The following is a 12,260-nucleotide window of genomic DNA, read 5'->3' as shown; positions in this document are numbered from 1 at the left end:
TGTACCTTCTTTCTTCCCTCTAGGGAACCTCTCCTGAACTGGCATTGGGTGGCCTAACTCTTGCTTTTTAATGACTAGCCTGAGGGAAACTGTTAGTGGTACCAACAGGGAATCCATCTCTTGACAGGATGGCAGTGATTTCACAACTATGCCAAGTATGCTTACATGCAAAAAAAACTCCCAGAAAAAATAACAACAGAAATTGCTACTGCTTGCAAAGCTACAACAGCAGAGTAATGTAAAGGAAACTAATTGTATACAATCCTCTTGACTAGGCAGCCTGCTGAATAATAAACCTTCCCAAAGCCAGCAAGGCATATTCATGCAATAGCTGATGATTTTCTTTGTGCATGCCTTGGTTTATATTGTGTACACTGCATATGTTTGTATTTATACAAACGTTGCTGTGGAACAGAAGCTGTGCAAGCACCCATATTCTGGGTTTGCCCGTATGTGTGTTTATCTGTGTCTGAATATCTGTGTGCATGCACACGTGTATGGATGTATGTCTGTGTGTACGAGAAGCAGATGCACTGTAGGCAGCTAAAGCAGATAAATATAGATTCAGATAGAAGCAAAAGCCTATAAATACAGACACTATATAGAGGGAAAGCAGGCAGATCAGCACAGTTTGGCTTTTACTTGCCTTCTGTATAGTAAAAGAGTAGCTGACACTGACTAAGGGGATGACACTGCTGGCTCTCAGCAAACAAAGTAAAAAGGTAAGAAAACTTCCAATATGAGCAGCAATTGTGACAGATTTACTGTATCTAATAATTTGAGTAATACAAGTCATTGTGTAGTTTCTTCTGAAGTCAAAGTATAGCATTTGTAATTTTACCTTAAAATAAGTATATAAAATACAAATCTTGACCCACAGTCTGAAAAAGTGCTACCTTTTTCTATCTTGCAATAAGCCTCACACACTGTGCTTGTCAACTTACTGCTTCTGCTATACAACAAATTTTCTTTGCTTCAGGTCCTACAAGTCTCTCCAGATGAACTTGGGTGGTAGAGTACTGAGGAAAGCATTTAAGTGCAAAATTAACTTTCTGAAATAATGTTGAGTGTGTACACATAAATGTGTGTCTTAGCCTTCTCTTTTTAAATCTCTGATTGCCTGTTTTAACACTCATCTTTCTCTCTGTTGTAGCAATATACCTTTGGCTAATCCATAGCTGTAATATAGGCAGATAAAAATCAGAAAAGTCTTAACCTTACTAGAGATAAAGAAAACTTTACAGCTATTCAGAGGAGGATGAAAACTCAATTTTTTCTTATTCTATAGCCCTTTCATGAAGTTGCTCAGATAAATCAAGGTTGCTGGAAAATGCCTGAAACTTGTCAATTTTTTATTTTTCTTTGTATAATGCAGGTAGTATTGAGGAGTTTACAGCAAGAGGCTGGCAGCTGAAGTTTACCATTCTATTTCCAGCTTGACCACTTGCTTAGAGTGAGATCTTGCACAAATTATTTAGAATCTGTGAAATTATTTTCCTTTTTTTTTTTTTTTTTTTTAAATGTAGAATTAATAGTAAATATGTCCCAGAGTTGGGTAATTGAATAATACCATTTTTTGGTTAATTGGTGTCATGATTCCACTGGAGATACTCACAGGCCAGGATGTTCATAAGAGTCTGTCTTCTAGTACAAAGTGCTCTGATAGTCTGGAGTAAAAATGAAGGGATTACAGTTGGAAATACTGCTGATGATATTTTGTGTTGTGTTGCAAACAGTTCGCTTGGTTTTAATTTATTTGTGTTCAAAATATGCCATTAGCTGATGAGTATTGTCTAGTTTCAGTATTCTGAAGAACTTGCAGCAAAGCAGAAGAAAAGCAAGCACCAGCATGTGTATACTCATATTGGGACCAGCCATACTTAGTATGACAAAACAGAACCAAAGACAGAAAATTAAAATGTCAAGTGGTAAAAGGCTTACTGTGGTATTTAGCTCATGTAATGCAGGGTTTCATAAAGAATCTAGTCTAAAATAATTTTTCTCTGCAGATAAAAAGAGAAAAGTCAGCTCAGAATATCTGGGTTTTGCTCCTGAATGCATTACTTGGTTTGGTGCAAGGCATTTTTTATTCAGCTTTCTTATTTTGATACCTGAAAATAAACTCTTCCAGGTATATTTTAACATACTCAGTTTATACCACAGTTTCCTATCACCTAGGTGCTTCCTGAAAATTTGATTTTCAAGCCATATGAAGTGTCCTGTGAAGGTGCCTGTTTTTACTGTATCTATTGAGATACTTGAATTAAACTCAAAGAGGGGTTTGAAGTGATGTGTATATGAACAATGAGAAGCTGTGGGAAATGCCAAACTGATGCAGGAGGTGTCTTGCTCTTGTCCCTGAGCTGGTGAGAAAGCTTTAAGAAACAAGGAGCTGCAGACTTGGTTCAGGTGCTGCAGCTCGTGGTGGCTTTGGCAGGAGCAGCTCCAGCCTCTGGGCTGGAGGATGCTCTCAGCTCTGGGCTCCCACAGCTCTCACACCTCACCATGCCCTCTGCACTTCAGGTGTGTGATCTACCCCTTGTCTGAATATCCTTGAGTTAGTCAGGCTCCCTCAGGACAAAACCTCTGTGTTTTAGGAGTGGTGTTTGAGAGGAATAAGGTTAATTAATGTGATCAATTATAGTACTTCAAAAATTAACTGGCCTATCCTGTAAATTCTTCTGAATCCCTCCTAGTCTTTTCCTGTTTCTGCTGCACGGTATAAAAGTCACACTTGCTTCAAAACAAGATGTTGCTCTTAGGGAGCAAAACAGATATTAAGGCTTGTTGGACAAGGGCTATACTGATCCAACAATTACTTTAGAAATGCAGTCTTTTCAAAATCTCATGAGAAGTATCTGGAAGGAAAGTTATGCAATCCCAGAAAGCATTTACTATGAATTCTGAATTTTGTTTTCTGCTTCCTCTCCCTAATTCTGATAAATTAGTAACTACTTACCAGATTAAATTATAACATTAGATTGCTTTTGCAGCAGGGGAAATATAAGTTTAAAGAAAAAAATTACTCTTGATCTAAAACCCCACGTGTTGATTTCAGTCTGGATCAGATCTTTGCAGCTGAGTTATAATGTTGAAAACTGATGTTTATTATGGAAACACTGACATAACCTCTATTCTTTTGGTTCTGGCAGACATGGCAAAAATATCCAGAGACCATTTTTTCTGAGTTCTTTGCTAGTCTCCTTGGACTTTTGCTTTCTGAGTCTTTGCCAATTTTACTGCCATTCATTTTGACTAAAACTGTCTTGGAAATACATCAGTCTGTAGGAACTATTAGGAAATAACAGCATTACACATGTTTAATAGGTTAGCTGAGGGGTGGGGAAAGTTTAGCAACTTCTGCTGTGTCATGGTCATTTCAAAACAGTGAAGTCCAAAAGGTTCATGTGAAAGAAAAGTCAGTAGGAGAAAAGTAAAGGTAAATTGCCAAGAAAAGCATACTTGTGAATTACTTTTGTTGCAAGTAAAGTCATGTTGCACAAGGTCTGCAAAGGTTTATTGATTCTTTAACTAGCAGGAACAGTTGTCAAGCATCCTTAGTATATTTAGGTTTTGTCTCTATCATTTTAAATTTTTTTTATTATTCAATTTGCCATTAAAAGCCCATGGCAACCTAGCACTGTGCTTATGTCCTCCTACAGTCATTAAAAAGACAGAATCTGTTCTGAGAAACATTAAGCTTACATGCAAAATCATGAAATCCTGGAGTAATAACTTGTTTATAACCTTAGTTTCTCCCTTAAGAGAGTCCTTAATAAGAAGTCACATTGTTTTTCTGCAAATACAGATACATGCAAAAGGCATCTGCTATTAATGCATTTCACTAATCAAAACCCAAAAAATCTATCCAAAGCAGCTGTCTAACACAGTGAAATGTAATTCTACTTTGTAGTTATGTCCTCTTGTAGGGAGAACATCTATCAAAGACATTGAAGAATGTAATGTACAATTAGATAAAAATACAAGGTTTTTTAATACACACATAGGGGTTCTTTTAGGATTTTCTGACCTAAATGTGTATCCACAGTGGTATTCATAAAAGGTCTGGTAGGATTTTGTAGGTGTGTGGAATTTTAAAGACTGAAGTATTTTCATCAGAGTAGAAAGCTTTTTTTTGAAACAAATCTAGCCAATATTGACTTTATGAGTCCTTTGTATTTTCTGTTGTTTTCTGTGCTTTTTCTATAGATAGTTTAAGCACTCTTTTTTCCCTTTCTCTCAAATCTCTGGATGTTTTTTTTCTTATTCTGTATGTGCAAAACAGAAGAACTTTTATTTATTCAGGTTTTCCTGAAATTTAAGATTAGGTAAACATTAGGAACAGAAAATTTATGTAGTGAAGTTTCCAACATCTTTGAGTGATTGAAGGCAAGTGGGTTATAATAGAAACTTCATTCAGCTTTGCTTGATAGCCCTCAAGAACAGAATGTACCAGATCTGAACTCCCTTATTTGTGTCCTCATATTTTAAGGTGAATCTGTTTCAACCTGATATGCAAAGTCCACAGCTAGTTGCTTAGAATCTCACATGCTAACAAGGGCTTAAAAATAGGTGTATTCTGGTCAATGATGAAGCACAGTAGTGTTGGAGCTGTGCTTAGCAGGATCTGAGCTTGGCTTCCCTTAGTTGTTATTTCTTTAGTCTCTTTCTGTATCTATTTTATATAACATCCTGTAAAGCATTTTATGCTTCTAAGCTATGTCCCATACGATGAGGATATACTAAACCTCCAGACTAAGTGTATAAATGGTGCCGAAAAATATGTTCTTTTTCACATGCAGTCTTGTCAGAAGAGTTCAGGTTTTTATTGTTTGTTGTGATGGTCCTCTGGTTCAGCCTTCATGAAACACTCACCTTGCATAGCATCACTTAAAGTTTGCTCATGGAACATCATTTCTAGTAGCTGCATGGCAGGAAAGTACAGTTTTCCTTCTGGGTCTCATTTCTTTCCCCCAGCATTCCCCTGGTGACTGAAGGAAATATGCCTGAGCATGTTTTGAGTTGGCCCCATCTGTATTAGTAAGTGCCTAATTCAGGTTGCATGAGTAGGTCCCATTTAATGAAAAATTTATTCTTTTCCTTTAAGGGTCAGTTTCATTTTAAGACAAATCAGACTAGTTAGGCTGCACGTGACTTTTTGTGTAAAACTTTTCTGGGTAATTTCAATGCAATTCCAGTTATGTGCAAACAAAATGAATAAGCATGTGCAAGACAGTGAATAAATGTTTTCTTTTCCTAACAGCCTGACAGAGATCCTGACTGCATGCTGGCTGATAGTACCATAGTTAATGTTAGTAGATGTGGACCAGGGTAAAAGAAAAAAAATAAACAGAATAGTCAGAAACATTGCATATCTGTGTAATTTTCTTAAAATAGGGTTTGCCTTTCTTTTAACAGGGAGTTTTTTCTTTGCTCACTGTGCTATTTTAGGACCTGTAAAAATGTCCCATGTCAGATCTGTGAAGAAAAAGCATGTTGTCCATTAAACACAATTTGAAGGAAGGAATATGGAGAGTGTGTGTCTTCCAGTAAAGATAATGTAAAAGAAGTTCTAAGAGCACTGATACTTGATTTTTTTTATTATTTGATATATTTTCTTAATCAGCACACTCAGTTTCATTTCCAGTACAAGGCTCAGTGTCTGCTGTGGCTTGTAATAAACTTCCCTTTAGTCTTCAGTCTTTTAGCATCCTTTAAAATATGTTAACATGCTCTGGAATCCCACTGACTTTATTAGAGAAATCCCCCACCCAATAAATGCATGGATACCCAGGAGTCCAGTGTTGTGCCAGCCCTTGGGTGGTGTTCTCTTGCTTTGTAGGACCTAGTGTCAAGTTGGAGCAGGCAGAATTTGCACAGCCATGTCTCACCTTGGAGGCAAAGGATTCAGCAATGTGATGGGCACTCACCTCTGTGAATGAGACAATTCCTCCTAATGACTCAAAATTATTCTTATTAATGAGCTAGAAGCCTGTCTGTCTAAACTGGTAACTCTGGGTGTGTGGAAAAGAGAGAACAACATGAATATTTTGGCTGGCTTAATAAGTGAACAGAATAGGTTGAACTTCCCTTGTTTCCGGTCTCTAATTCTCATATTTCCACATCACCCAATCATCTCAAAAAAATCCAAGGCTTTGTGTTGCATACTGTGCATAGTGTCTATGATTTGTGTGCTCCTGAAAGCCTAAAGTAGATACTAAAGAATTTAGCAAAAGATTCATATATAGTATTACTAAAAAAAATAATTCTCTTTGTAGCTTTGATGGACCCTTATGGTCAATAAGAACTTGCTAGGCATCTTTGTACCTGGCACAAGAAGTGTCACAATGGCATTAATTGGTAGGTTTCTGTAGTTTCTAATATGATTTGGGCATGGATGTGTGGGAGGAAAACCTTACTTTTGGACAGAGAGGTTTGTGGGTTTTCTTAAGCATCCACTCTTCTACCAAAGGGCATGAAAACAAAAGGGCATGAAAATTGCATTTAGTTGAGAAAGGCAGAGTTCTGTTTGTACATGCTTTGCTTCCCTCTCTCCATGGCACATGCCTTAAATGCATGTCCATGTCACCTGTGTGCACTGCTGTGTGTGTCTCCCTGCTCAGTGTGAGGAGTGGTGTAAATCTGTAGTAAATTCTCGCTCCCCACTCCGTGCTCGGTTATGCAATAGCACATACCGTGTACGCAGAGACAAAAAGGGAAAAAGCACACACAGGCTTTACATTCAAAAGCTCTTGCATAATTTTGCTTTTCTACAGCCAAAAAAAAAAAAAAAAAAAAGAGTAAAAAGGGAAATAACAGATGGGGAGACTTGCAGGGTTTTTTTCCCTTTTCTCAGACTGTACAGAGGCGAGCTTGTTTAACAGCCATGGTCATTTCTAATTGCCCCGTGCTGCAGATAAGCGAGGCAGGCTTGCTTATGCTTGAAAATGAGACTTTTTTCCAGCTTCCATGATGTGGTGCAATTCTCAGGTAATACAAGCCAGTCTGTTATGAAGTGTTTAAGGCTGAATTGGTTATTTGTTTAGTCATAATGAAAAAAGAAAAAGAAACACCTCACTTCAACTATTTGATACATGTTGCAAAGTGAAAGAGGGACGAGGAGTTAAGTGAAGTTGGATTGTATTGTCTGACGTTAGTTCTAGCTTTTTTTTTTTTTTTTTTTTTTTTAATCTTTTTTCCTTTCTGCAAAGCAAAATATCTCTCAATGTAATATTTATGTAAAAAGCCAGTTATGTAACTCTCGCCTGCCTTTCTCTTTTGTTACCTCTCTGGACTGTACAGCTCTACTGTTTTTCCTGACGACAGATTGTATTAAAACCTGCAAATCCTGATGAAAGGAAAGAACGACTGGGTGCCCACAGCACAGACTTTAATTTTGAGCCTTTTTAAGGGCTTCAGGCTGGAAGACAATGGATCTATTTAAGATCTGGTTTTGGCTGGAGGAATTCTTATTGAGTATTTTCTTGTCACAGTGTGCTCTGGAACATCCCTAGCTTCTGCACAGTGTTTCTGTCTCTCTCCTCCTCTCTCTTCTACCCCTCCCTCCACCTTTTGGATGTATACAATGAAAGCTTTTTCCCTTTCCTCTCCTGACCTTAATGCAAGTGTCAGGTCAGTCTCTGTGTAACAGCAGCAAGTGCAGAAGAACAGTGAAATTTTAGGTTGTGCTTAACTTTATTCATGTCTATTTTGAGTGATTGATGTCCATAAAGATCCAGAGATTCTCCTAATTAGAATTGGTTGGGATATTTTAATTTACTTCTGTCAAATGCAAGAAAAAATACACACAGCCCTGCTAAAATGATAATTTAAAGAAAACAAAAAAAGAGGCTTTCTTTGACTTCAAGAACGGGAAGAAATAGGTCAGTAATAAAGAAAAGTTCATACTTTTTTTCTGTTCATAATACAGGAGCAAATTATTCCTGTAGCTACTGCAACCAATTTATTCTTAGTTGTATCCTCTGAGGATCTCACCTGTTTGTGGTTGCAAGCATTGTGTCAGGGTTTTTTTTCTTTGTCCCTTCACGAATCATTCTTGTCTGCCTGCACATTCTTGGACAGAACCTTCCCCAGTGTAATGCTACTAATTCTGATGATATGATGTCAGGAGTCTATTAGGTCAATTATAAAGTCATAGGGCTCAATCCTCAGTTATTTTAAAATGTTTTTCTGGCATTAGAAAAGAGCCATAAAATGAGTCTGTGTGTGAATTATGCCACTTCAGGCATAAGAGAAGAAAAATTTGAAGCTGACATCTTTCAACAAAGACAAACTTTAAATGAAACAGAGTTCTGTGAAAACAGGAAGTTGACTATTTTAAGCTCTCTAAGTATGCTTTAAGCTGGGTGAGTAAGTATATTCCACCAAACTGCTGGGAAGTACACATATATTCAAAAATGTATTGGAACACCTGGATTCTGAAACCAGCCCTTGCTTTGGCTCTGGGCAATGAAAACTACTTCTGCCTCCATTTGTGTCTCAGTAAAGAATCACTTAGGGATTATACTGGCAGATACTGTTTTGTTGTGCCCTTCAGAAATATTCTAAACCTATTTTATTAATGTTTATAAAATCAATTCAGATACATAGGGAGAAAGCATTGAAATAATGTAGAGGTTAAAAAATTATTTAAACTTCAGGACAGTGTTGCCACACAGACCAAATTGTGGGCACCAACTATATGTAAGATTTAATAACCCTCTATAATGTAATGATAATATAGAAATGAAAATAACCTTGGTCATCAGGTGACTAAATTCTATAAGACTATCCTGTAGGAATTATAGGGCCTGAAAACCTATGTAATTGTAAGATGTGGCTGAATCAGGATATCAATAGCAGTTTATAAGTTGGTTGCATGCAGTAGAGGAGAATAACCTCCTTAAAGTCTCTTATCCTGGTGTCCCTCATAGCTGAGAGCCCTTTATAAAATGCTTGGAAGATGTAAATGGTGTAACTTTACAGAGAACATGCTCAGTAATGAGTCCAGTGTTTGACTTAATCAAAAGAGTGATCATTTGTCTTTGAGTGAAAATTACTTTCTGCTTGTCTTTTCAGAGTCTCAGTCTGTAAGTTTTTTGTTGGCACTGATTGCAATTGGAGACTTACTTGGAATAGATGTACAAAACCTGATAACTTTTAATGGCAGACAAGCAATTTCCCCTCTTAAAGGCATTGCCTGCTTTTCAGTTACTGAGACATTTCTCTGTGTGTCACTAGGTTACCCCCAACTTCCCAGGTCTTCAGTCCCCAGCTTTGCTTTGTATGCTTGGGTGGACTACTAGCAAGACACTAACCTTCCTTAATGGTCAAACAAACATTTAATTATTTCCTGAGTATTTTCTAATTTAGAAAGGGAAAAGCCCTTGTAAATGCCTGCTGCTAAAACTCTGGTTATATATGCACGGTTGAACAGCAACCAGAACGAGGGAATTTTGTGTGTTCTGCAGAATGGAAATCTAATTTTAATTTATGGAGGAGAGGGTGATTTGACTTGACCAGATGCTAGACATGCAACCTGTGAAACTTCTGTCTGCCTAAATTCATAGGCAAAATAGGCAAAAGGGATGGTTTGAACAGTTTCTGAAATGAGATGTTAATATTCAGTTTTAATGAATAAGTCTTCACTTCACAACTTAAAAAGACTCTGCTATTTTATTTTTAAACATAAGCTGTTTGAGTCCTGTCTCTGTGAAGATCTGTGCCTTAGTTTTCTTAAATCCAAGTTTGTTATTTTAGAGAAAAGGTTAAATATGAACCCCAAAGATTTAAAAACAGCAACAAAAATGAAAAGAGCTCTACATTAATTTTTATTTTAAATTTTCATTATTTCTCTTTCTTGACACATACTTGGAGTTGGGTATATTTGAAAAATAGCTACCTAAATTATTTTGCTGTATCCAGCAATGTGCTGAATTAGCTATGGTAGGCTTTTTATCTAGCAATTATTCTGCAAGGTTTCCTCCCTCCCCCCCTTCCTCAGAACAGTCATTTTTGCAACTCTCACACTTTGGTTGAAGTTTATGACAATTTTGTGTCTTTCGCTATCAGTAATTCTTTGCTAGCACCTTCAGTAGTTTCACTGGTCTTTTTGCCTTGCAGAAGTCCCTAGGAAATGCTGCAAGAAGCAGTGTTTCTGGAGTAATTGTACAGAAGTATCAGGCCTAGCTGCACAGAATGTTCTTGCAGCCCTCCTTTTGCAAGCTGTGATCTCCCTCACTAAAGCCAACAACGCAGCTGTGGTTCATTTCTCCCAGAGGCCGCCCATGTGTTCTGGTCCTTGCTGTTTGACTCGTGTGTGCAGGGTTGGCACCTGGATGCTCCTTGCTTTTCCCTCTGTGTTTTTCCCTGGTTAATGTTTTTGTGTTGCCACCAAACGAAGCAAGGGTTCTGTTTGGGCTCTCTCCCTCCATCAGGGAGCCTCACCAGAGGATGTTCTGTCTGTCTGTCAGAACCCCTGGGGGCAAGGAGAGCATCCTCCTTTGCTCATGGATTTGTTCCCTGGCTGTCTGGTCCTGTCACTGCCAGCTACTGAATGCTCATGGCAGGGTTGGGAAGGACGTTTAAGCTCTCTTCACCTTGTTGATGCAGAGGCTTAAAAACAACTCTTTAAGAAGAGACCTTTAATATCTGTAGTAGAAGAGAGGAGGGAGCTGGACTTGATGAGCCGGAAAATGTGCTCTAGGGTAAAATCTTGTAAAAAACATAACTATTTCAGTTAGTTCAGTTTGTGGGGACTCAATTTGAGGTATTACTTCATAATTTCAACTGAAGAAACCTCTGACTTGTGTGACTTTTTGGATGCATGATGAAACTCACCCCTTTAGGGAAGTTCTTGCAGAGACAAGATACAAAGAGAGTTTGTCTGTGTAAGCAGCTGAGAGGATTGCTCATTCCCGAGTTTGTGCTGATTTATGTGTGACTGGTCGCAGCAGAATAGATGGAGTCGCTGCTTTGACTGTACTGTGAACAAGAGAAAAATACACTTAATTGATAATGTTTTAAATCAAAATAAATAATGGTGTTCTTCTTCATGGAAGGACTGTGAAAAGATATTAACAGAAAACAGTATAGAAAGCATCTGAAACCATCTTTGTCAATAGATTTCACTACATATATTTCTTAAGCTGTTTTTCTCTTGAAATTTTTTTATTAAATATCCTGGTTGCCTTTGGCCCCTTGCACCACTGGAACAAAAAAAAAAATGATGAAGTTTCAATCCCACTGTCTAGGTTCCATCTAAATATACATTCCTGATTAAAAAGTGTCAGTCACCGCTGAGGCTGGAAATGGCCTGTTCTGCTTTGAGGAAGGGGGAGGCAGATCACTAATGGTTGCTCAGGCTGTCATGTTTCTGAGTATCAGCTGTTTTTTCTTTATACTGCAAAGATTAAACAAAGAATGTTAAACATTTCCCAATTTAGCGTTCATAATGGAAAGCGGCTGTAGGGCCACAGCTTGCTGCTGCAAGGGCAGTGTTCATGTGAGGAGTTGCTCAAAAAGGCTTTTATTTCCTTTGAAGGGCTGTCCATTCTCCCAGCCCAGCCGCTGTGCTTTGCAATCAGGTGGAAGCAGCTTCAAATTTTTACTTTCATTTAAGTAGGAGCTAATTTACGTTTGGAAATGAAAGTTGAGGCATCCCAGCCATCTGCAAAGTGGAGGAGGAGGCAGTGGGTTTCTTTAACTTTTCAAATCTCTACCATCCTTTTTCACACCAACAGGCAAGCAAAAATTATCTTTCAGAGCTCCTATTGGTAATAATATGTAGTATTAATGATCTAATTTCTTAGCTTCAATTCTTTATCTTAGTTTCTAAGATATACCTGTTGGGGAAGTTCAGTTGCCTTTATACTTTCATCCAGCTCAGGCGTTTAGAAGTAAAAAGTTGTAGACTTGAGTGCAATTAAATAACTTTTTTTTGACCTCCAGACAGCACAACTTTCTCTGTAGAATTTCATTAGGAATTAAGTGGAGAACTGTGGCTTTATATTTATCATAGTAAAGGCAAGGGCACTTAAGGGTGACTGGTAACTAAAAAGAAAAAAAAAAAGGAGTGACATTTTCATATTCTGTCATTGTATATACTTTTATCATGTTTGTTTATCACCCTTTCTTATTTTTCAGTTTTACTTAAACGTTTCATAGTGGAGACAAATAAATTGTTCAGTCTTTCTTAGTTAAGAATTTCAGTTTTATGCTAATATGTATTTTATTTCCTGTCGGAATGGAATAAGTGCTAA

The 12,260-nt window shown here is 37.6% G+C and overlaps 1 protein-coding gene across 20 annotated transcripts in view; it reads left to right on the top strand.

Moving 5' to 3' along the window:
• The window catches only part of ZBTB20 (zinc finger and BTB domain containing 20), a 477,873-nt gene that overhangs the window by 231,949 nt on the left and 233,664 nt on the right, over window positions 1-12,260 (top strand). The gene's annotated exons all lie outside the window — the stretch shown is intronic.

The sequence above is a fragment of the Oenanthe melanoleuca genome, chromosome 1 (assembly GCF_029582105.1).
Source record: "Oenanthe melanoleuca isolate GR-GAL-2019-014 chromosome 1, OMel1.0, whole genome shotgun sequence".
NCBI lineage: Eukaryota > Metazoa > Chordata > Aves > Passeriformes > Muscicapidae > Oenanthe > Oenanthe melanoleuca.
Note: the sequence above shows the minus strand (reverse complement) of the source record. Positions and strands in the feature narration are given on the sequence as shown.